Raw genomic sequence first — 22,957 nt, 5'->3', positions numbered from 1 at the left:
AAGCTGCTTTACTTTTTGGCTGATTAAAAGTGTATTTGTTTTTTGTACTTATTGGAAGTATATTCTACCAAGTAAATACTACTTGTAAATATACTGAAACATATACTAAAAGTTTGCATACTGCAGTATATACTTAGAAGGTATTTTAAGGTGAAAACGGACCTAGATTATAGATTAAAATCATTTATAAAGCACTAACCACCATGTGGTTAGATAACCTAGAGGTTAAGGTTTACCTTTAGTACTAGGTTTTTGCTGTAAACTAAACTGTGTACTAAAGTATACCACAAAGTATACTTTCAAGTATATTTAAGCATATCTAAAAGTGTATTTAAATATACTAAGGTATATTTGAAAGTATGCTTAAGTATACTTATTAATATACTTTATAATATACTTAGCTTTATGTGTACTAAAATGGTCCAATTTAGTCCCAAGAAGTTTACTTAAAGTTTAAATAACTTCACTCAAGACTCCAATTACCACTTTCTTAAGGCTTCCGACTTGCTTGGCTAAAACGACAGAAAGACTCAACTTTAACCCGAAAAGCATTAAAGGTGCACGTGTGGACTCGTCGTTACTTTTTACAGTTGAAAGTCAGGATTTCTAACATGTTGTGCCCTTTGTTTTGCTTTTGAAAGAGCAACTCCAAAATAAATAAATAAAACAACACAACTTCACTGTCTGCTCTGAACCACACACAGTGTCGCCACTCTCCTTCCACTTGCACCTGGAGCCCTGGTTTTCTTATTCAATCACAGATCAGTTCTTAACATGTATTCATTCACAACCTTCCAGACCATCGGAACTTACAGACGTCCTATAACAGCCTTTCAGGTAAGTAAAGGGCTGTGACAATTTTAAGGACGCATTGCTAACTGGCTTCCGCATCTTAGTTATAGGTGACTCATTACATAACTAGAGATGTCAAACGATTACATTTTTTTAATCAGATTAATCACACCTTAGAATTTTGATTAATCATGATTAATCACTGACTTAAAAAAAGCTTTTTTTCCCCAACATATTTTTCCCTCTAAATTTGAAGCGCACCTGTTATGTGTTAATTTTTTCGAACAGTTAATGTTATGAGGACGTCTTCAAAAATTTCTATCCACTGCACACGCTCATCCTGCTTTTTCTAATCAATTAATTATTTGCATAATTTAAAATGGGGAAAAAATGACCTACGGCATATGTAAACATTTATTAAATGCTTTACTTTAATGTATGTAGTTATGTTTATTGCTCAAACTCCAACAGCTACCTTTAATGTTACCAGCCACTGTCGGCTAAAAAGAATTATCTGCAGTCAAAATTAATAGTGTGATTAATCTGTGGTAATACAATGATTAATGCGATAATTTTTTGTGATTAATTAACTAGTTAACGCTTTAACTTTGACAGCACTACTCGTAACATTAAGCTTAAGAATCAAGCCACAGTAAAATGTATTCCTGGGGCCAGAGCACCTGACATTGAAGCTAACCTGAAGGAACTGGCTTGCACAAAGTCTAGAAAACACCAGGGAGATGCACACAACATTAGCTATTCGGACATAGTAATTCATGTCGGTTCCAATGATACTAGGATGAGGCAATCAGAGATTACTAAGAAGGAGATAGCTAGGGTTTGTAATCTCGCCAGAAAGATGAGTCGGCATCGAGTAATTGTCTCTGGTCCCTTGCCAGCGAGAGGCAATGATGAAAGGTTTAGCCGATTATTCTCGCTTAATCGGTGGCTGGCTAGTTATTGTAGCAAGCAGGGATTTCAGTTTGTAGATAATTGGCTCTCCTTCTGGGGGCGACCCGACCTGCTGAAGATGGACGGCCTTCACCCTAACTGGAAAGGCACCATCACTCTTTCTAGAAATATAGATTACTGTTTGAGCCTTCCATGACAGTGCAAGTTAGAGCAGGTCGGGCAACAGGTGATTAGCGAGCCTGTTAGAACGGGTGTGGAATCTGTAAGGCTAGAGCTAACTTGCGCTATGCTAGATTCATACAACACACACAGAGTTTTATGTAGATTAGAACGTTGTACTTTGGAAACAAAATCACGATTTACAACGGCACCACATACTGACTTGCTTTCTATAGAGGTTGATGCTCAAGACTCTTCTGTGGTTGGTTACATCGATAATAAAATGTGTTCTTCGAATAAAAAAACTTGCGAGCCGATAACTACTTACCGGATTCCTATAGTAATAAACTTTTGTCGTGATTTTCATCATCCGAAGTTTAAAATGAAGCGTAGGCAACGTTTTTAATATTATGACTAAGGACTCTGTAATGTTAAATAGCTCTGATCAATCTTTGCTTTTAAAGCTTGGTTTTATAAATATTAGATCACTCTCTTCTAAAGCTTTGTTAGTTAATGATTTAATGAGTGACCATAACCTTAACCTGATTGGTCTTTGTGAGACCTGGATAAAACCAAATGAGTTTTTAACGCTAAATGAGGCTTGTCCTCCAAACTTTGTTGGTTCCCATGTTGCCCGCCCCGGTAAGAAGGGTGGCGGTGTCGCCTTTATTTTTTAATCTGTTCTTAATCTTAATTCTCGCCCTAGTAATTCTTTTAATACATTTGAAGTTCTCGTTATGCGATCTACAACCTTACTACCGCTTTATTTTGTGGTTATTTATCGTCCCCCTGGTCCTTACTCTGGCTTTCTTGATGAATTTTCCGAATTTTTGGCTGATTTGGTAACTCACGCTGATAACTTATTGATTATGGCTGATTTTAATATTCATATGAACTCCCCACTTTTGGTTTAACGCAAATAATAAATGTAGCGACCCATAAAAATGGTAATTAAAGACGCCATTAAAGACTGTGGGAAACATGTTTTTATTTCGGGTCCGATTCCAACTCTGGGCCGAGGAAGTGAGCGCTTTAGCCGACTTTTGAGCCTCCATTCTTGGCTACAGTCTGAATGCTGTTTTTATAATATGTCTTTTATTGATAATTTTAATTTGTTTTGGGAGCGGGCATCTTATTTTAGAAATGATTGTATTCACCCCTCAATACTCGGTGCTCGGAAATGAGCAGAGAACATTGTTTATTCGTTACATGTGTTTTGTCAATGACGAACTGCCCCCTCGGTGTCTGAAGTTCTGTATACAATTCCTACAATTAGTACAGTCACTACAGTTAGAATGCATACAGATAACAGTTTCCCAATTTCTACTATCACAGGCAGACGCTTTCCCCCCCACACACAAACAAAACTGTTTTAACATTAATAATCTTTTATATGTTAACACTTCTTTTAATTGTGACTATGAGCGTACATTCGGCACAAACATTAAATTGACTATGCTCGTGCGCTCTCTTTTAAACAAAACTTTTATTATAAATGACCTGATCTTAGACAACAACCTAGAAGGTATTCTTCTATCAGAGACATGGCTCGGCACAGATGCCCCAGTTGTTCTAACCGAGGCTTGCCCATCCAATTTTAACTTTTTATTTTCTAACAGGGATGGTAAACGTGGAGGTGGGACTGCATCCATTTTTAAAGTCACTTTAGCTTCAAGGGAAGTTACTTTTAATACTTATCTATCATTTGAGTATCATGCTTTTGTTTGTAGCGATCCTCCTATTCTCTGTGTTTTAGTTTATAGAACTCCCCATCATTCTACTTCTTTTATTAGTGAGTTTTCAGAGTTCCTATCGATTTTACTTACTACTTATAATAGAATTTTAGTAACTGGCGATTTTAATGTCCACGTTGATAATATCTCGGACCCATTGTCCAGAGAATTTTTAAACCTTTTAAACTGTCTTGATTTTAAACAGCATGTCACACAGCCGACTCACAACAGAGGACACACTTTGGACTTGGTCATAACCTATGGCCTGTCCATTGGTGTGTCCTCTGTTGTTGACCTGGCTGTGTCCGACCACTGTTGTGTATTTTTTAACATCGCCAGTTTTAATCATTAGGATGCCCCAGTGAGAACAGTGAGGAAACGCTACCTAACTTCTGAGGTGGCTGCAAATTTTATTGAGAATCTTAAGAGAATCCCTGCAGACTATCTACCTGCTTCATGTGATTTTATTGTTGATAATTTTAATAAGAACTTAAGAACAACTTTGGATGAAGTAGCTCCACTTTTAACCAAAACTATAAAATGAAAGACTATTCCACCGTGGAGAAATGACGAGATTAAAAAATCAAAACGAAAATGCAGGTGTGGTGAAAGGAGGTGGAGAAAAACTAAACTTTCAATACATTATGAAATATTACGTGAACAACTTAAATCCTACAATAAAACAGTCAAACAGGCAAGAATATCTTATTTCTCAAATTTAATCGCAGTTCATTCAAAAGATCCTAAATTTCTTTTCTCCACTTTCGATCTTTTAACCAATCCTGATTTTAAAAAGCCAGCACAGAATCCATCAAACACTCTCTGTGATGGCTTTGCAGACCACTTCAGAAGTAAAATTTATGGCATTAGGTCCAGTCTTTTAGTTGATCAAAATATAACTTTTAATAAATATGGACAGTCACTTTTACCTGAGGAAACACTGGAAAGTTTTACCCTGGTTGATGCAAGGACACTTGGTCGAGTTTTCTCCCAGGTCAACCCAACAACCTGCCTTTTAGATCCGATTCCCACATCACTTTTTAAGACTTTTTATGGATTTTTTGAGGAACAGATTTTAAATATAGTCAATTGCTCTCTTCAGACGGGTGTCTTTCCTGCCGCCTTTAAAACGGCGGTGGTGAAGCCCCTTCTGAAGAAAAGCAATTTGGACCCCAGCAGTTTTAATAGTTATCGACCTATATCCAACTTACCCTTTTTAAGTAAGATTTTAGAAAAAAATGTTTTTATTCAATTAAATTCATTTTTAGATACAAATAATATTTTAGAGAAATATCAGTCTGGTTTTAGGATGAACCACATTACCGAGACTGCCCTTTTAAAGATTTGAAATGATATCAGGTGTAATGAAGACATGAAAAAGCTTACAGTCTTGGTGCTACTGGATTTAAGTGCTGCCTTTGATACAGTAGATCACCACATTTTATTAAACAGACTTAGAAGCCTGGTGGGCATCTCTGGTACAGTTTTTAACTGGTTTTATTCCTATCTCACACACCGATATTTCTTTGTAAGTATGGATACATGTTCCTCTGGAACCCATGAAATTAAATGTAGGGTTCCCCAAGGTTCAATCTTAGGCCCATTACTTTTTAATCTTTACATGCTTCCCCTTGGGGAAGTCATCAGGAGACACGGCGTCAACTTCCACAGTTACGCTCACGATACACAGCTGTATATCGCCGTGTCACCTGGTGACATGGGGCCTATTGATACCCTTTTAAATTGTATTTTAGACATTAAGTCATGGATGGCAGAAAATTTCCTGCAGCTCAACCAGGACAAAACAGAGGTTTTAGTCATCGGTCCTGAAGGTCAGAGAGAGAAACTTTTACCTAAACTACAAGATTTTAAACCCACGCAATGTGTAAAGAATTTGGGCGTCATTTTTTACTCTGAGCTTACTTTTAATCCTCAAATTAAAAATGTAGCCAAGATCGGTTTTTACCATCTTAAGTATATTGCCAGAGTCCGCCTGTTTCTCTCACAGGCCAACACGGAGGTGCTGATGCATGCTTTTATTTCTTGTCGTTTAGATTATTGTAATTCCCTGCTCTCTGGTCTTCCCAAAAAGAATATTTCAGTCCTACAGCTCCTTCAGAACTCAGCTGCACGTGTGCTGACGGGGACCGGAGGGCAGGAGCACATTACACCAGTTTTAAAATCGCTGCATTGGCTCCCCGTGCGTTTCAGGATTGATTTTAAGGTGCTTTTATTAGTTTTTAAATATCTTAACGGTCTTGGCCCTTCTTATTTGTCTGATTTGCTTTTACCCTATTACCCCTCGCGGCTTCTGAGGTCTTCTGGCAGTGGCCTTTTAACTATTCCAAAGGTGAGGACCAAGACACATGGTGAAGCTGCCTTTAGCCACTATGGTCATCACCTATGGAATGGCCTGCCGGAGAGCATCAGGTCTGCAGAGAATATTGATGTTTTTAAGAGGAGGCTTAAGACTTATTTGATTGATCTTGATTGATTGATCTTTTTTTTATTTAATTTTATTTATTTATGTTTATTATTATTATTATTATTATTATTATAATTATTTATTTATTTATTTATTTTTTTATTATTACTTGTATTTTTATTTTTTTATCCCCTTTTATTTATTTAACTATTTTAATCTATATTGTCTTGTAGCTTTGTTTTTTATTTATTTATTTTTTCTATCGTGTTTAACTGTTTTCTTTTAGTGTTTAAATGTTTTTATTTGGTAGTTGTTAAATTTTTAGCTCCAGTGTTTTCTCATGGGGGAGCCTCCACAGTGAGAGGGATGCTTGGTCTTCATCCATCTCACTGTGGATGAACTCCTCCTGGGTGCCTTTCCTTACAGGGTACTTCTGTGCCCCGCCATGTTGTGGTTTTCATGTGCTTGTTGGGTTCTGGGTGTGTCTGTGGGTACGATCATGGTGATGGGGGGGCTTTTTCTTTCTTTTATTTTATTGTATTATGGATGTCCAGCACTTTGAGTTGCATTTTAAATGTATAAAAGGTGCTATATAAATAAAGTTGATTGATTGATTGATTGATTGATTGATTGATTGATTGATTGATTGATTGATTGATTGATTGATTGATTGATTGATTGATTGATTAATACCTTAGATCTGGTATTTACTCGAGGTTCAGTAACTTCTAATGTTATGGTTTTGCCGTATACTACAGCTGTGTCCAACCATTATCTTATTATATTTGATGTGTTAGTTCATGGTCAACGTCGTAATCATAATCAAAGATATAGTTGCCGTAATATTAGTTCTTCAACTATCTCTGCGCTCTTTGAGTTGCTACCTCAGGCAATTGCGTCCCTCCTACTTATTCTAGTTTAATAGATGATTTTACTAATAATTTTAATGCTGTTCTGTTAAATGCCCTGGATTCTGTGCCGCCATTAAAAATTAAAACTCGTCAGAAAAAGCTTACTCCGTGGTTTACTGATGAAACGAAAATACTTAAACAATTAAGTAGACAGCTTGAGCGCAAATGGCGTGCAACAAAACTTGAGGTCTTTCGTCAAGCATGGTGCGATTCTTTGCATAAACATAAAGAAGCTCTTACTTTAGCAAAAACTAATTATCTTTCTAGTTATTGGACTTAATAAAAATAACCCTAAATACTTATTTGATGCAGTAGTGATGTTAATGCAACAGCAGCTGTCGTCACAGAGCTCCCCGCATTCAGCTCACGACTTTATACAGTTTTTTTGTTATTAAAGATGAGATTAAGGGCTCTGTGTATAAATCTCAGTTAAATCATATAGTGTCTGATGTTAACATTGATAGTCCAGCTAATAACTTGTCGACAGTGCTCTCTTTTTTGAATATAATATCGCTTGAAAATCTTATGTATTTGATTAGCGCGGCAAAACAAACAACTTGTATGCTTGACCCACTTCTGGGCAAACTGGTTTAAGAATTGTGTACTATCTTGGGTCCTTCCATTTTAAATATTATAAACTTATCACTTTCTACTGGCACTGTTCCAGTAGCTTTTAAAACTGCTGTTATTCAACCTCTACTTAAACGACCTAACATCGACCCAGATCGCCTCTGTGATTATAGGCCGGTATCAAATTTACCGTTTATTGCAAAAATACGTGAAAAAGTTGTCGCTCGGCAGCTGAATGATTGTATGGCCGCTAATAACCGATATGAACCTTTTCAGTCAGGCTTTAGGGCCGTTCACTCTACTGAGACAGCCCTTGCTAAAGTGACTAATGATCTTCTCCTAGCAATGGACTCTAATACCTCGTCAGTTTTATTATTACTTGATCTTAGCGTCGCCTTCGATACTGTCGATCATAAAATTTTACTAGATCGCCTCCAAACATGTATTGGTATTTCAGGCTTAGCACTTTCGTGGTTTCGTTCGTACCTCTCAGAGAGGACGCACCGTGTAATTCATGGTAATGCGACCTCTGAGCTCTGTAACGTTACGTGTTGAGTCCAACAGGGGTTGGTACTAGGCCCTCTCTTGTTTAACTTTAACTAATTTATATGCTTCCTCTTGGCGATATTATAGGTAAATATAATATAAACTTTCACTGTTGTGTTGATGATACTCAATTATATTTGCCTATAGAAATAATAAATCCGCAAAACTGCAGTAATTTGGAGGCGTGCCTCATCGAGATTAAACAATGGATGTTGTTTAATTTTCTGCTTCTTAACCCTAGATAAAACTGAGATGTTGGTTGTCGGTCCCGCTCGTCATCGGCATCTGTTTACTAACACTTCTATAAACCTTGATAAATGTACTATTAGTCAAAGTGACTCAGTAAAAAAATCGTTATTTTTGACCCAACTCTCTCTTTTCAAATGCATATTATAAATATTACTAAAACTGCTTTTTTTCATCTCCATAATATTGCTAAAATTCGCCTGATTCTGTCTGATGGTGATGCATAGATTAAATTTCATGCGTTTGTTATGTCTGGCCTTGACTATTGTAATGTATTACTTTCTGGTCTTCCAATGACCAGACTAAAAAGTCTGCAGTTAGTTCAAAATGTAGCAGCTAGACTTAGCACGGACGAGAAAGTTAGATCATATTACCCCGATATTAGCCAACTTGTATTGGCTTCCGGTCCACCTGAGATGTGATTTTAAGCTCTTGTTACTTACATATAAATATTGTATGGCTTGGCGCCTTCCTATCTCGACGATTTAACAATACCGTACGTACCGACAAGAAACCTTTGTTCGCAACACGCTGGTCTTTTGGTGATTCCAAGAGCTAAAAAGAAGTCCGCAGGTTCAAGAGCGTTTTCGATCCAGGATCCAGTGCTCTGGAATGCCCTCCCCTTGGAGGTCAGAGCTGCTACCTCTGTTGAAACGTTTAAATCACGTCTTAAGACATATTTTTATACTCTTGCATTTGGGATTACCACATCTGCGGCCCCTTCTCAAGGTTTCTTTTTTTTTTTCCCTGATGTTTTTTTTTAGTTTTTCCTTGCCCTTTTGTGGTTTGATCAGGGGATTCCGTTACTATTTGTCAACTGTGGGCATGTGAAGCCCTTTGAGACTTTTGTGTGATGAAGGGCTATATAAATAAACTTGACTTGACTTGACTAACAAGCTAAGTTAAGTGATAACAGCTACAAATGTAATTTGCTATAGCACAGATTATTACTTCACATTTTAATTAACTTTGTAGTGTTCAACATATGAACTAAAAGCTTTCATCTAACAATTAAGAGGATACTAAATGGTTCTAAATGAACCACCCAAAGAATTATTTTTGTTTTATTTCACGTCAGTTTAAAAACACAAATAGGTTGTTATTAACCCTAAAAAAAAAAAAAAACGTTTTTATTTTTGTTAAAGCAAAATACAATTGAACAAAGAAAACGTTCACATTGCTGCCCCACTTCTATTTTGTTTCGACTCTATCCAAGTTTTAAGTCCATGCTTGTATCTCAGTTGAGCCGCCAAGAATTGTGCCTCAGATGTCTTCTAGTGCTCTGGCATCCACCCTCATAATTATGTTGTATATCTTTCTTAAATGATGATCCAAAGGTTCTCAATAAAGGTCTAGTTCAAGGAGCCACACAAAGCCAATTTGAGTTTTGTGCATGTAAAAACAGTTACAAACATGGTTGCTCACATAATCAGATTTGGAAGCTGATCTACAGGCATAGTCTGCCAAGTGTGCTAAATTGCCACACAGTTCATTCTGCACAATCTGGGAGTAGTATATGCAAATACATTCAGTTAGCATGGACAAATTGTTTAGAGTAATCAATTTTCATTTTAACTGCTTCGCTTCATATTGACACACGAATTACTGTAAATAACCAAACCATTAAACTATTGTTGAGGTAAAACACAATCACAGTGTTTGTTCATTGCACACAAAATGGAAAGTAAATAAAATTGTGTTTTATAACATTTAAAACAAAATGTTTATTTTAAAAAAGTCAAAATCCTCTAATTTCAGCCTCAGATGTTTACACTTTCCAGTGTCCTTAGCCCTCCACGAATGCAGACTGTTGTGATTTATTTTTTTAGGGAAAACAAGACATTCCACAGAGGTCATCATGGCCCCAGCAAAACTGATCAATATTTTTGTTTCATTTCTTTCTTTCATTAAAAAAATAAAATAAAATCAGTTTTGAATCAAACATTTCCAGTCATTCCCAAGGTCCTATTTGAAATCAGAAAATTCTTTACAGCTCTACAAAATCTCAACACATAATTCTAGGATCAACATTTGCCAAATATTTAAGTTTCATATATACAGTAGAACATAAAGAGATAAAATTCATTGAAGTCCAATGCATCAGTCCAATTTTTAAAATCCATGAACATAACTACAGTGGTGCAGTATTTTGGCATACGAGCTTTAATTGTGTGAAGGCTGGAGGCCTTCACACATATGTTATTCTACACCATTCCCGTTATTGTGTGAAGGCTGGAGGCCTTCACACATATGTTATTCTACACCATTCCCGTTATTCTTATTATTGTGTGAAGGCTGGAGGCCTTCACACATATGTTATTCTACACCATTCCCGTTATTGTGTGAAGGCTGGAGGCCTTCACACATATGTTATTCTACACCATTCCCGTTATTCTTATTCTATTTTATTCCTCGCACTTTTTTGTCCAGTTTCTTCTTCCACATTTTTCACCCGATTCACTCCGTTCCAATTTCAAACGATTCCAAATATTCGCGCCTACAGCGCTTCCATTTTTCTTATTCCCACGATTCACGTGTTACCCGCAATTCCTGATTTCGTACCCGATTTTTCCCCATGTATTCTTAATGGGAGATTCAAAATTTCACATTTCCTTCCACAGTTTTCATCCGATTCACTTCGTTCCAACTTCAATATGTTCCATCATGAGCTCTTCCAGCTTTTCAGTTCCAAAATTCACGCCTTACCCACAATTCACGATTTCGTACCCGAATATTTCCCACATTCTACATTTTTCATTTACTTCCACATTATTCATCCGATTGACTTCGTTCCAACTTCAATATATTCCAGCAATTCAAGCCATGAGCTCTTCCAGCTTTTCAGTTCCAAAATTCACTCCTTACCCACAATTCTCGATTTCGTACCCGCACATTACCCACATTCTACATTTTCCATTTACTTCGACATTTTTCATCCGATTGACGTCGTTTCAACTTCAATATATTCCACCAATTCAAGCCATGAGCTCTTCCAGCTTTTCAGTTCCAAAATTCACGCCTTACCCACAATTCCCAATTTCGTACCCAAATATTTCCCACATTCTACATTTTCCATTTACTTACACATTATTCATCCGATTGACTTTGTTCCAACTTCAATATATTCCAGCAATTCAAGCCATGAGCTCTTCCAGCTTTTCAGTTCCAAAATTCATGCCTTACCCACAATTCCCGATTTCGTACCCGAATATTTCCCACATTATACATTTCACATTTACTTCGACATTTTTCATCCGATTGACGTCGTTTCAACTTCAATCTATTCCACCAATTCAAGCCATGAGCTCTTCCTGCTTTTCAGTTCCAAAATTCACGCCTTACCCACAATTCCCAATTTCGTGCCCAAATATTTCCCACATTCTACATTTTCCATTTACTTCCACATTATTTATCCGATTGACTTCGTTCTAACTTCAATATATTCCAGCAATTCAAGCCATGAGCTCTTCCAGCTTTTCAGTTCCAAAATTCATGCCTTACCCACAATTCCCGATTTCGTACCCGAATATTTCCCACATTATACATTTCACATTTACTTCGACATTTTTTATCCGATTGACGTTGTTTCAACTTCAATATATTCCACCAATTCAAGCCATGAGCTCTTCCAGCTTTTCAGTTCCAAAATTCCCGCCTTACCCACAATTCCCAATTTCGTACCCAAATATTTCCCACATTCTACATTTTCCATTTACTTCCACATTATTTATCCGATTGACTTCGTTCCAACTTCAATATATTCCACCATTTCACGTCATGAGCTCTTCCATCTTACCACCTAACTTACCACGTATGGCGGCCATTTTCCAACTTACCATGCACGGCGGCCATTTTAGACAAATGATATGCCCAGGTTTCTCGCCAACCTGGCCTCCCAAGGCGGTGGCCATTTTGGCCAATTGATTAGGTATGCGTGTGATTCTTGCCAGGATATTCCCCGACCTGAACAGGAAGTGACCAATATCAACAGGAAGTGACCTCATATCAACAGGAAGTGACTTAATTTCAACAGGAAGTGACCTAAAATCAACAGGAAGTGACCTGATTTTAACAGGAAATGACCCGATTTCAACAGGAAGTGACCTGATTATAACAGGAAGTGACTTCATGTCAACAGGAAGTGTTTTAAAATCAACAGGAAGTGACCAATATCAACAGGAAGTGACTTAATTTCAACAGGAAGTGACCTAAAATCAACAGGAAGTGACCTGTTTTTAACAGGAAGTGACCCGATTTCAACAGGAAGTGACCTGATTTTAACAGGAAGTGACCTCATATCAACAGGAAGTGACTTAAAATCAACAGGAAGTGACCCGATTTCAACAGGAAGTGACTTAATTTCAACAGGAAGTGGCCTAAAATCAACAGGAAGTGACCTGTTTTTAACAGGAAGTGACCCGATTTCAACAGGAAGTGACCCAATTTTGACAGGAAGTGACCTGATATCAACAGGAAGTGACCCAATTTCAACAGGAAGTGACCCAATTTTGACAGGAAGTGACCTGATATCAACAGGAAGTGACCCAATTTCAACAGGAAGTGACCCGATTTCAACAGGAAGTGGCCTGAAATCAACAGGAAGTGAGCATGCTAGTGCTAAGTTAGCATGCTAATGCTAGCTAATGCTAATGCTAGCTGAACATGCTAATGCTATTGCTAGCTTAGCATGCTAATGCTAATGTTAGCTCAGCATGCTAATGCTAATGCTAGCTTAGCATGTGAATGCTAATGTTAGCTTAGCATGCTAATGCTAATGTTAGCTTAGCATGCTAATGCTAAGTTAGCATGCTAATGCTAATGTTAGCTTAGCATGTTAATGCTAAGTTAACATGCTAATGCTAATGTTAGCTTAGCATGCTAATGCTAAGTTAGCATGCTAATGTTAATGCTAAGTTAGCATGCTAATGCTAATGTTAGCATGCTAATACTAATGTTAACTTAGCATGCTAATGCTAATGTTAGCATGCTAATGCTAATGTTAGCTTAGAATGCTAATGCTAATGTTAGCATGCTAATGCTAATGTTAGCTTAGCATGCTAATGCTAAGTTAGCATATTAATGCTAATGTTAACTTAGCATGCTAATGCTAGCTTAGTATACTAATGCAAATGTGACCTGATTTCAACAGAGTGACTATTACTCCATTGCTTAAGTTTGCCACTCCTTACACCATTGCGACTCGATTCTACCCTCCTTACTTCATTGCTTACTTAATTCTTCTCACTTTACTCCATTGCTTACCCGATTACTTGCTACTTCCTCCATTTCTTACTTGATTCCTTCCTTGTTTTCATGTTTCTTGCTGATTTATTTTTACTTTTGTGGTATTTATCTTCCTTCAACTGCTTCTAGATTTCTGGATGAATTTAAACCATTCCAACTTCAGCATGTTAAGCTCATTCCATGTCATTCAGTATCATTCAACATCATTCAATATCATTCAATATCTTTCAATATCTTTCAATATCATTCATCATCATTCAACATTATTCCAAATCATTCCACAGGTATTCATTCAGCTCTCCAGCCTTCACACGCCATTTCCCCAGAAATGGCATTTCTAGTTATTATTATTCTTATATTTTATTCCTCGCACTTTTTTGTCCAGTTTCTTCTTCCACATTTTTCACCCGATTCACTCCGTTCCAATTTCAAACGATTCCAAATATTCACGCCTACAGCGCTTCCATTTTTCTTATTCCCACGATTCACGTGTTACCCGCAATTCCCGATTTCGTACCCGATTTTTCCCCATGTATTCTTATAGGGAGATTCAAAATTTCACATTTCCTTCCACATTTTTCATCCGATTCACTTCGTTCCAACTTCAATATGTTCCATAATGAGCTTTTCAGTTCCAAAATTCACGCCTTACCCACAATTCATGATTTCGTACCCGAATATTTCCCACATTCTACATTTTTCATTTACTTCCACATTATTCATCCGATTGACTTCGTTCCAACTTCAATATATTCCAGCAATTCAAGCCATGAGCCAGCTTTTCAGTTCCAAAATTCACGCCTTGCCCACAATTCCCGATTTCGTACCCGAATATTTCCCACATTCTACATTTTCCATTTACTTCCACATTATTCATCCAATTGACGTCGTTCCAGCTTCAATATATTCCAGCATTTCAAGCCATTAGCTCTTCCAGCTTTTCAGTTCCAAAATTCACGCCTTGCCCACAATTCCTGATTTCGTACCCGAATATTTCCCACATTCTACATTTTCCATTTACTTCCACATTATTCATCCGATTGACGTCGTTTCAACTTCAATATATTCCACCACTTCAAGCCATGAGCTCTTCCAGCTTTTCAGTTCCAAAATTTACGCCTGACCCACAATTCCCGATTTCGTACCCGAATATTTCCCACATTCTACATTTTCCATTTACTTACACATTATTCATCCGATTGACGTCGTTCCAGCTTCAATATATTCCAGCATTTCAAGCCATTAGCTCTTCCAGCTTTTCAGTTCCAAAATTCACGCCTTGCCCACAATTCCCGATTTCGTACCCGAATATTTGCCACATTCTACATTTTCCATTTACTTACACATTATTCATCCGATTGACGTCGTTCCAGCTTCAATATATTCCAGCAATTCAAGCCATGAGCTCTTCCAGCTTTTCAGTTCCAAAATTCACACCTTGCCCACAATTCCGGATTTCGTACCCGAATATTTCCCACATTCTATATTTCACATTTACTTCCACATTAGTCATCCGATTGACTTCGTTCCAACTTCAATATATTCCAGCAATTCAAGCCATGAGCTCTTCCAGCTTTTCAGTTCCAAAATTCATGCCTTACCCACAATTCCCGATTGCGTACCCGAATATTTCCCACATTCTACATTTCACATTTACTTCGACATTTTTCAACCGATTGACGTGGTTTCAACTTCAATATATTCCACCAATTCAAGCCATGAGCTCTTCCAGCTTTTCAGTTCCAAAATTCACGCCTTACCCACAATTCCCAATTTCGTACCCAAATATTTCCCACATTCTACATTTTCCATTTACTTCCACATTATTTATCCGATTGACTTCGTTCCAACTTCAATATATTCCACCATTTCACGTCATGAGCTCTTCCATCTTACCACCTAACTTACCACGTATGGCGGCCATTTTCCAACTTACCATGCACGGCGGCCATTTTAGACAAATGATATGCCCAGGTTTCTCGCCAACCTGGCCTCCCAAGGCGGTGGCCATTTTGGCCAATTGATTAGGTATGCGTGTGATTCTTGCCAGGATATTCCCCGACCTGAACAGGAAGTGACCAATATCAACAGGAAGTGACCTCATATCAACAGGAAGTGACTTAATTTCAACAGGAAGTGACCTAAAATCAACAGGAAGTGACCTGATTTTAACAGGAAATGACCCGATTTCAACAGGAAGTGACCTGATTATAACAGGAAGTGACTTCATGTCAACAGGAAGTGTTTTAAAATCAACAGGAAGTGACCAATATCAACAGGAAGTGACTTAATTTCAACAGGAAGTGACCTAAAATCAACAGGAAGTGACCTGTTTTTAACAGGAAGTGACCCGATTTCAACAGGAAGTGACCTGATTTTAACAGGAAGTGACCTCATATCAACAGGAAGTGACTTAAAATCAACAGGAAGTGACCCGATTTCAACAGGAAGTGACTTAATTTCAACAGGAAGTGGCCTAAAATCAACAGGAAGTGACCTGTTTTTAACAGGAAGTGACCCGATTTCAACAGGAAGTGACCCAATTTTGACAGGAAGTGACCTGATATCAACAGGAAGTGACCCAATTTCAACAGGAAGTGACCCAATTTTGACAGGAAGTGACCTGATATCAACAGGAAGTGACCCAATTTCAACAGGAAGTGACCCGATTTCAACAGGAAGTGGCCTGAAATCAACAGGAAGTGAGCATGCTAGTGCTAAGTTAGCATGCTAATGCTAGCTAATGCTAATGCTAGCTGAACATGCTAATGCTATTGCTAGCTTAGCATGCTAATGCTAATGTTAGCTCAGCATGCTAATGCTAATGCTAGCTTAGCATGTGAATGCTAATGTTAGCTTAGCATGCTAATGCTAATGTTAGCTTAGCATGCTAATGCTAAGTTAGCATGCTAATGCTAATGTTAGCTTAGCATGTTAATGCTAAGTTAACATGCTAATGCTAATGTTAGCTTAGCATGCTAATGCTAAGTTAGCATGCTAATGTTAATGCTAAGTTAGCATGCTAATGCTAATGTTAGCATGCTAATACTAATGTTAACTTAGCATGCTAATGCTAATGTTAGCATGCTAATGCTAATGTTAGCTTAGAATGCTAATGCTAATGTTAGCATGCTAATGCTAATGTTAGCTTAGCATGCTAATGCTAAGTTAGCATATTAATGCTAATGTTAACTTAGCATGCTAATGCTAGCTTAGTATACTAATGCAAATGTGACCTGATTTCAACAGAGTGACTATTACTCCATTGCTTAAGTTTGCCACTCCTTACACCATTGCGACTCGATTCTACCCTCCTTACTTCATTGCTTACTTAATTCTTCTCACTTTACTCCATTGCTTACCCGATTACTTGCTACTTCCTCCATTTCTTACTTGATTCCTTCCTTGTTTTCATGTTTCTTGCTGATTTATTTTTACTTTTGTGGTATTTATCTTCCTTCAACTGCTTCTAGATTTCTGGATGAATTTAAACCATTCCAACTTCAGCATGTTAAGCTCATTCCATGTCATTCAGTATCATTCAACATCATTCAATATCATTCAATATCTTTCAATATCATTCATCATCATTCAACATTATTCCAAATCATTCCACAGGTATTCATTCAGCTCTCCAGCCTTCACACGCCATTTCCCCAGAAATGGCATTTCTAGTTATTATTATTCTTATATTTTATTCCTCGCACTTTTTTGTCCAGTTTCTTCTTCCACATTTTTCACCCGATTCACTCCGTTCCAATTTCAAACGATTCCAAATATTCACGCCTACAGCGCTTCCATTTTTCTTATTCCCACGATTCACGTGTTACCCGCAATTCCCGATTTCGTACCCGATTTTTCCCCATATATTCTTATAGGGAGATTCAAAATTTCACATTTCCTTCCACATTTTTCATCCGATTCACTTCGTTCCAACTTCAATATGTTCCATAATGAGCTTTTCAGTTCCAAAATTCACGCCTTACCCACAATTCATGATTTCGTACCCGAATATTTCCCACATTCTACATTTTTCATTTACTTCCACATTATTCATCCGATTGACTTCGTTCCAACTTCAATATATTCCAGCAATTCAAGCCATGAGCCAGCTTTTCAGTTCCAAAATTCACGCCTTGCCCACAATTCCCGATTTCGTACCCGAATATTTCCCACATTCTACATTTTCCATTTACTTCCACATTATTCATCCAATTGACGTCGTTCCAGCTTCAATATATTCCAGCATTTCAAGCCATTAGCTCTTCCAGCTTTTCAGTTCCAAAATTCACGCCTTGCCCACAATTCCTGATTTCGTACCCGAATATTTCCCACATTCTACATTTTCCATTTACTTCCACATTATTCATCCGATTGACGTCGTTTCAACTTCAATATATTCCACCACTTCAAGCCATGAGCTCTTCCAGCTTTTCAGTTCCAAAATTTACGCCTGACCCACAATTCCCGATTTCGTACCCGAATATTTCCCACATTCTACATTTTCCATTTACTTACACATTATTCATCCGATTGACGTCGTTCCAGCTTCAATATATTCCAGCATTTCAAGCCATTAGCTCTTCCAGCTTTTCAGTTCCAAAATTCACGCCTTGCCCACAATTCCCGATTTCGTACCCGAATATTTGCCACATTCTACATTTTCCATTTACTTACACATTATTCATCCGATTGACGTCGTTCCAGCTTCAATATATTCCAGCAATTCAAGCCATGAGCTCTTCCAGCTTTTCAGTTCCAAAATTCACACCTTGCCCACAATTCCGGATTTCGTACCCGAATATTTCCCACATTCTATATTTCACATTTACTTCCACATTAGTCATCCGATTGACTTCGTTCCAACTTCAATATATTCCAGCAATTCAAGCCATGAGCTCTTCCAGCTTTTCAGTTACAAAATTCATGCCTTACCCACAATTCCCGATTGCGTACCCGAATATTTCCCACATTCTACATTTCACATTTACTTCGACATTTTTCAACCGATTGACGTGGTTTCAACTTCAATATATTCCACCAATTCAAGCCATGAGCTCTTCCAGCTTTTCAGTTCCAAAATTCACGCCTTACCCACAATTCCCAATTTCGTACCCAAATATTTCCCACATTCTACATTTTCCATTTACTTCCACATTATTTATCCGATTGACTTCGTTCCAACTTCAATATATTCCACCATTTCACGTCATGAGCTCTTCCATCTTACCACCTAACTTACCACGTATGGCGGCCATTTTCCAACTTACCATGCACGGCGGCCATTTTAGACAAATGATATGCCCAGGTTTCTCGCCAACCTGGCCTCCCAAGGCGGTGGCCATTTTGGCCAATTGATTAGGTATGCGTGTGATTCTTGCCAGGATATTCCCCGACCTGAACAGGAAGTGACCAATATCAACAGGAAGTGACCTCATATCAACAGGAAGTGACTTAATTTCAACAGGAAGTGACCTAAAATCAACAGGAAGTGACCTGATTTTAACAGGAAATGACCCGATTTCAACAGGAAGTGACCTGATTATAACAGGAAGTGACTTCATGTCAACAGGAAGTGTTTTAAAATCAACAGGAAGTGACCCGATTTCAACAGGAAGTGACTTAATTTCAACAGGAAGTGACCTAAAATCAACAGGAAGTGACCTGTTTTTAACAGGAAGTGACCCGATTTCAACAGGAAGTGACCCAATTTTGACAGGAAGTGACCTGATATCAACAGGAAGTGACCCAATTTCAACAGGAAGTGACCCAATTTTGACAGGAAGTGACCTGATATCAACAGGAAGTGACCCAATTTCAACAGGAAGTGACCCGATTTCAACAGGAAGTGACCCGATTTCAACAGGAAGTGGCCTGAAATCAATAGGAAGTGAGCATGCTAGTGCTAAGTTAGCATGCTAATGCTAGCTAATGCTAATTCTAGCTGAACATGCTAATGCTATTGCTAGCTTAGCATGCTAATGCTAATGTTAGCTCAGCATGCTAATGCTAATGTTAGCTTAGCATGTGAATGCTAATGTTAGCTTAGCATGCTAATGCTAATGTTAGCTTAGCATGCTAATGCTAAGTTAGCATGCTAATGCTAATGTTAGCTTAGCATGTTAATGCTAAGTTAGCATGCTAATGCTAATGTTAGCTTAGCATGCTAATGCTAATGCTAAGTTAGCATGCTAATGCTAATGTTAGCTTAGCATGCTAATGCTAATGTAAGCATGCTAATGCTAATGTTAGCTTAGCATGCCAATGCTAATGTTAGCTTAGAATGCTAATGCTAAGTTAGCATGCTAATGCTAATGTTAGCTTAGCATTCTAATGCTAGCTTAGTATACTAATGCAAATGTGACCTGATTTCAACAGAGTGACTATTACTCCATTGCTTAAGTTTGCCACTCCTTACACCATTGCGACTCGATTCTACCCTCCTTACTTCATTGCTTACTTAATTCTTCTCACTTTACTCCATTGCTTACCCGATTACTTGCTACTTCGTCCATTTCTTACTTGATTTCTTCCTTGTTTTCTTGTTTCTTGCTGATTTATTTTTACTTTTGTGGTATTTGTCTTCCTTCAACTGCTTCTAGATTTCTGGATGAATTTAAACCATTCCAACTTCAGCATGTTAAGCTCATTCCATGTCATTCAGTATCATTCAACATCATTCAACACCATTCAATATATTTCAATATCATTCATCATCATTCATCATTATTCCAAATCATTCCACAGGTATTCATTCAGCTCTCCAGCCTTCACACGCCATTTCCCCAGAAATGGCATTTCTAGTTGTTATTATTATTATTTTTGGCTTTGATTAGAGAAACGAGCGCTGTATGATGGCAGTGCAACTCAGCTGAGTACACTACACGTTGGAAAATAGTGAACGATTATTATTTATTGATTTGATTATTTTAAAGAAGCTTCAAGCTGTTTGATGCCACTTCAAGTTCACAGGGAAGCTAAAGATAAAATCAGAATTACACGTTGTGTTTTTAAAACGTGCACATGGCCTAGCTGAATGCTAATGTATGCTTAGACCGTGACGTAATGGGATATGAAGCTTTGAGCTTTCGACTGGGCTGACTTGGCACCATTCCCCCATGACAAAACACTTTTCAACTCTGCATTTCCTTGCGTCTGGGTCATTTCAACACACTGTGACGTTTGTTTGGTTCTGGTCTCTCCCAGAGCAGCTTTTCGAATGTACTGGCCCAAGTTTTTAATGTAGGCCTAATGTTGGGCACTTGAGACAAGTTATAGCAAAGTGTGACTTTATAGGGTTCCTCGCTTCGCCAAAATGATCAGACTGAGGGACATGTTGATATATTAGTTTATCTTCCACTAACACTTCCAATTCCATCACTTCAAACTTCATTTTGCGCTTCTGCAAAATTCATCAGCGTTAACCAATGCGCGAACCCTTTCTAAATATGGCTATGTTCACCACTTTTGAAACTTTTGCTAAAAATCAACCACATGCACCCTCTCTTTGGGGTCTTTTGGGTAAATGACCGCAGTCTTAGTAGTAATCGTCAGACAAATAAAGCCAACCACCTGCCGCCTTGACCCCTTACCATCCTCTCTGTCTAAATCACGTCAGCCCGATTATCACTCAGGTTGTTAAGGTCTCACTCCAAACTGCAAATGTTCCACCTGCTCTCATAGTTGTTGTTGTTCGCCCTCTTCTGAAGAAACCCTCCTTGGACCCGGACAATCTTGTAAATTACAGGCCTATTTCGAACCTTCCCTTTCTATCTAAAGTACTTGAAAAAACAGTTGCTGCGCAGCTTCAGGATCATCTCACACAACAATTTGTTTGAAAAGTTTCAATCCCGTTTTTGACACGGAGCGAGGAGGTAGGACTCAGACGCAGAGTGACAGTTGGCCAACAAGGCTGCAGCTTTAATCAATTGAACCAAAAAACACCTCTCGAGGAGGGAAAAAAGGCAGAACAAAAAGAGCTCCAAACTGGAGATAAAACAAGGGCACTCAAAAACAGGGACAACTAAAGGCGCTCCGCTAGGGAGGAAAACAAGGGGCAAACTAAGGGCGCAAGACAAGGCAAGGCAAGGCAAGGCAAGGCAAGGCAAGACATCGAACAAGGACTGTGGAACAAGGACTGTGGAACAAGGACTGTGGAACAAGGACTGTGAGGACGCTTCCATGCACTGAGATGTGACACTTCGGCACTGAGAGGAGAATTCAGGTGGCTTTTATGTCCGGGTTGATTGGGAACAGGTGGTGGTGATCATGGGCGTGGACCGGTAATCAGTGAGCTGCAGGAAGGGTAAGTGACCTGGGGTGAGATGAGAGTTAGTAATTTCAAAATAAAACAGGAACCTGACTGTGACAAATAAAAGCATGACCCGCCACTCTGGTGGCGGCGTGACAGTTTTCATGCAGCCCACAGTACAGAGACAGCCCTTCTAAGGGGCTCGACACACGGGAGACGACATCGCTCGCTCTCCATTCATTTCCTATTGAAGCAAGGCGACACGCGACATTCGTGTATGTGAAAAATTGGTTCAAATCGAAGCTCTCAGGCAGGACTGAATACGTCTCCCTTGAAGAATGTGAGTCCAGGCCGCTCCATGTATGCTTTGGTGTTCCTCAAGGCTCAATCCTGGCACCCATCCTTTTCACAATATACATGCTTCCCCTTGGTCATGTCATCAGTAAACACAGACTCTCTTTCCATTCTTATGCTGACGACATACAGCTCTACATCAAAACCGTCCCTAATCCTTCCACAGCCCTGTCGTCCCTTACGTCCTGCCTTGAGGAAATTAAGGCCTGGATGAACAGTAATTCCCTTCAATTAAATAGTAATAAAACGGAAGCACTCCTTATTGGTACACCTCATCAGATACTTTCTTCACATATAGTTCAACTTACTTTCGAGGGACAGGTCATTCCTCTTTCCTCTACAGCAATAAACCTAGGAGTCCGGCTCGACCCTCACCTGACCTTCAAAGATCACATAAAACATCTATTCAGAACATCGGTTTACCACCTTTGCAATATCTCAAGACTCCGTCCCACTCTATCCCTCCCAAGAGCAGAAGAACTAGTCCATGCCTTCATTTCCTCTCGACTGGATTACTGCAATGGGCTCTTCACCGGACTACCTCGCAATTCCATTCAGAAGCTTCAATATATCCAAAATCTTGCTGCCAGGGTGCTGATGAAAGCCAATAGATACCAACACATCACCCCCATTTTCAAATCACTTCACTGGCTCCCTGTTTCATCCCGGATCAATTTCAAAATTCTGTTACTGACTCATAAATGTACCAACCTACCTCAAAGAACTGATCAAGCTACAATCCTCCACCCTCACCCTCAGATCCTCAAACACGTTGCTACTCCAAGTCCCTAACACCAGGCTCTCCACCATGGGA

General features: G+C 38.5%; 1 protein-coding gene across 1 annotated transcript in view; it reads right to left on the bottom strand.

Annotated features, from left to right (window-relative positions):
* The window catches only part of ano1b (anoctamin 1, calcium activated chloride channel b), a 97,504-nt gene that overhangs the window by 71,386 nt on the left and 3,161 nt on the right, over positions 1 to 22,957 (bottom strand). The window lies entirely within an intron of this gene.

This window comes from Festucalex cinctus, chromosome 3 (genome assembly GCF_051991245.1).
Source record: "Festucalex cinctus isolate MCC-2025b chromosome 3, RoL_Fcin_1.0, whole genome shotgun sequence".
NCBI lineage: Eukaryota > Metazoa > Chordata > Actinopteri > Syngnathiformes > Syngnathidae > Festucalex > Festucalex cinctus.
This window is presented reverse-complemented; position numbering and strand designations above follow the sequence as displayed.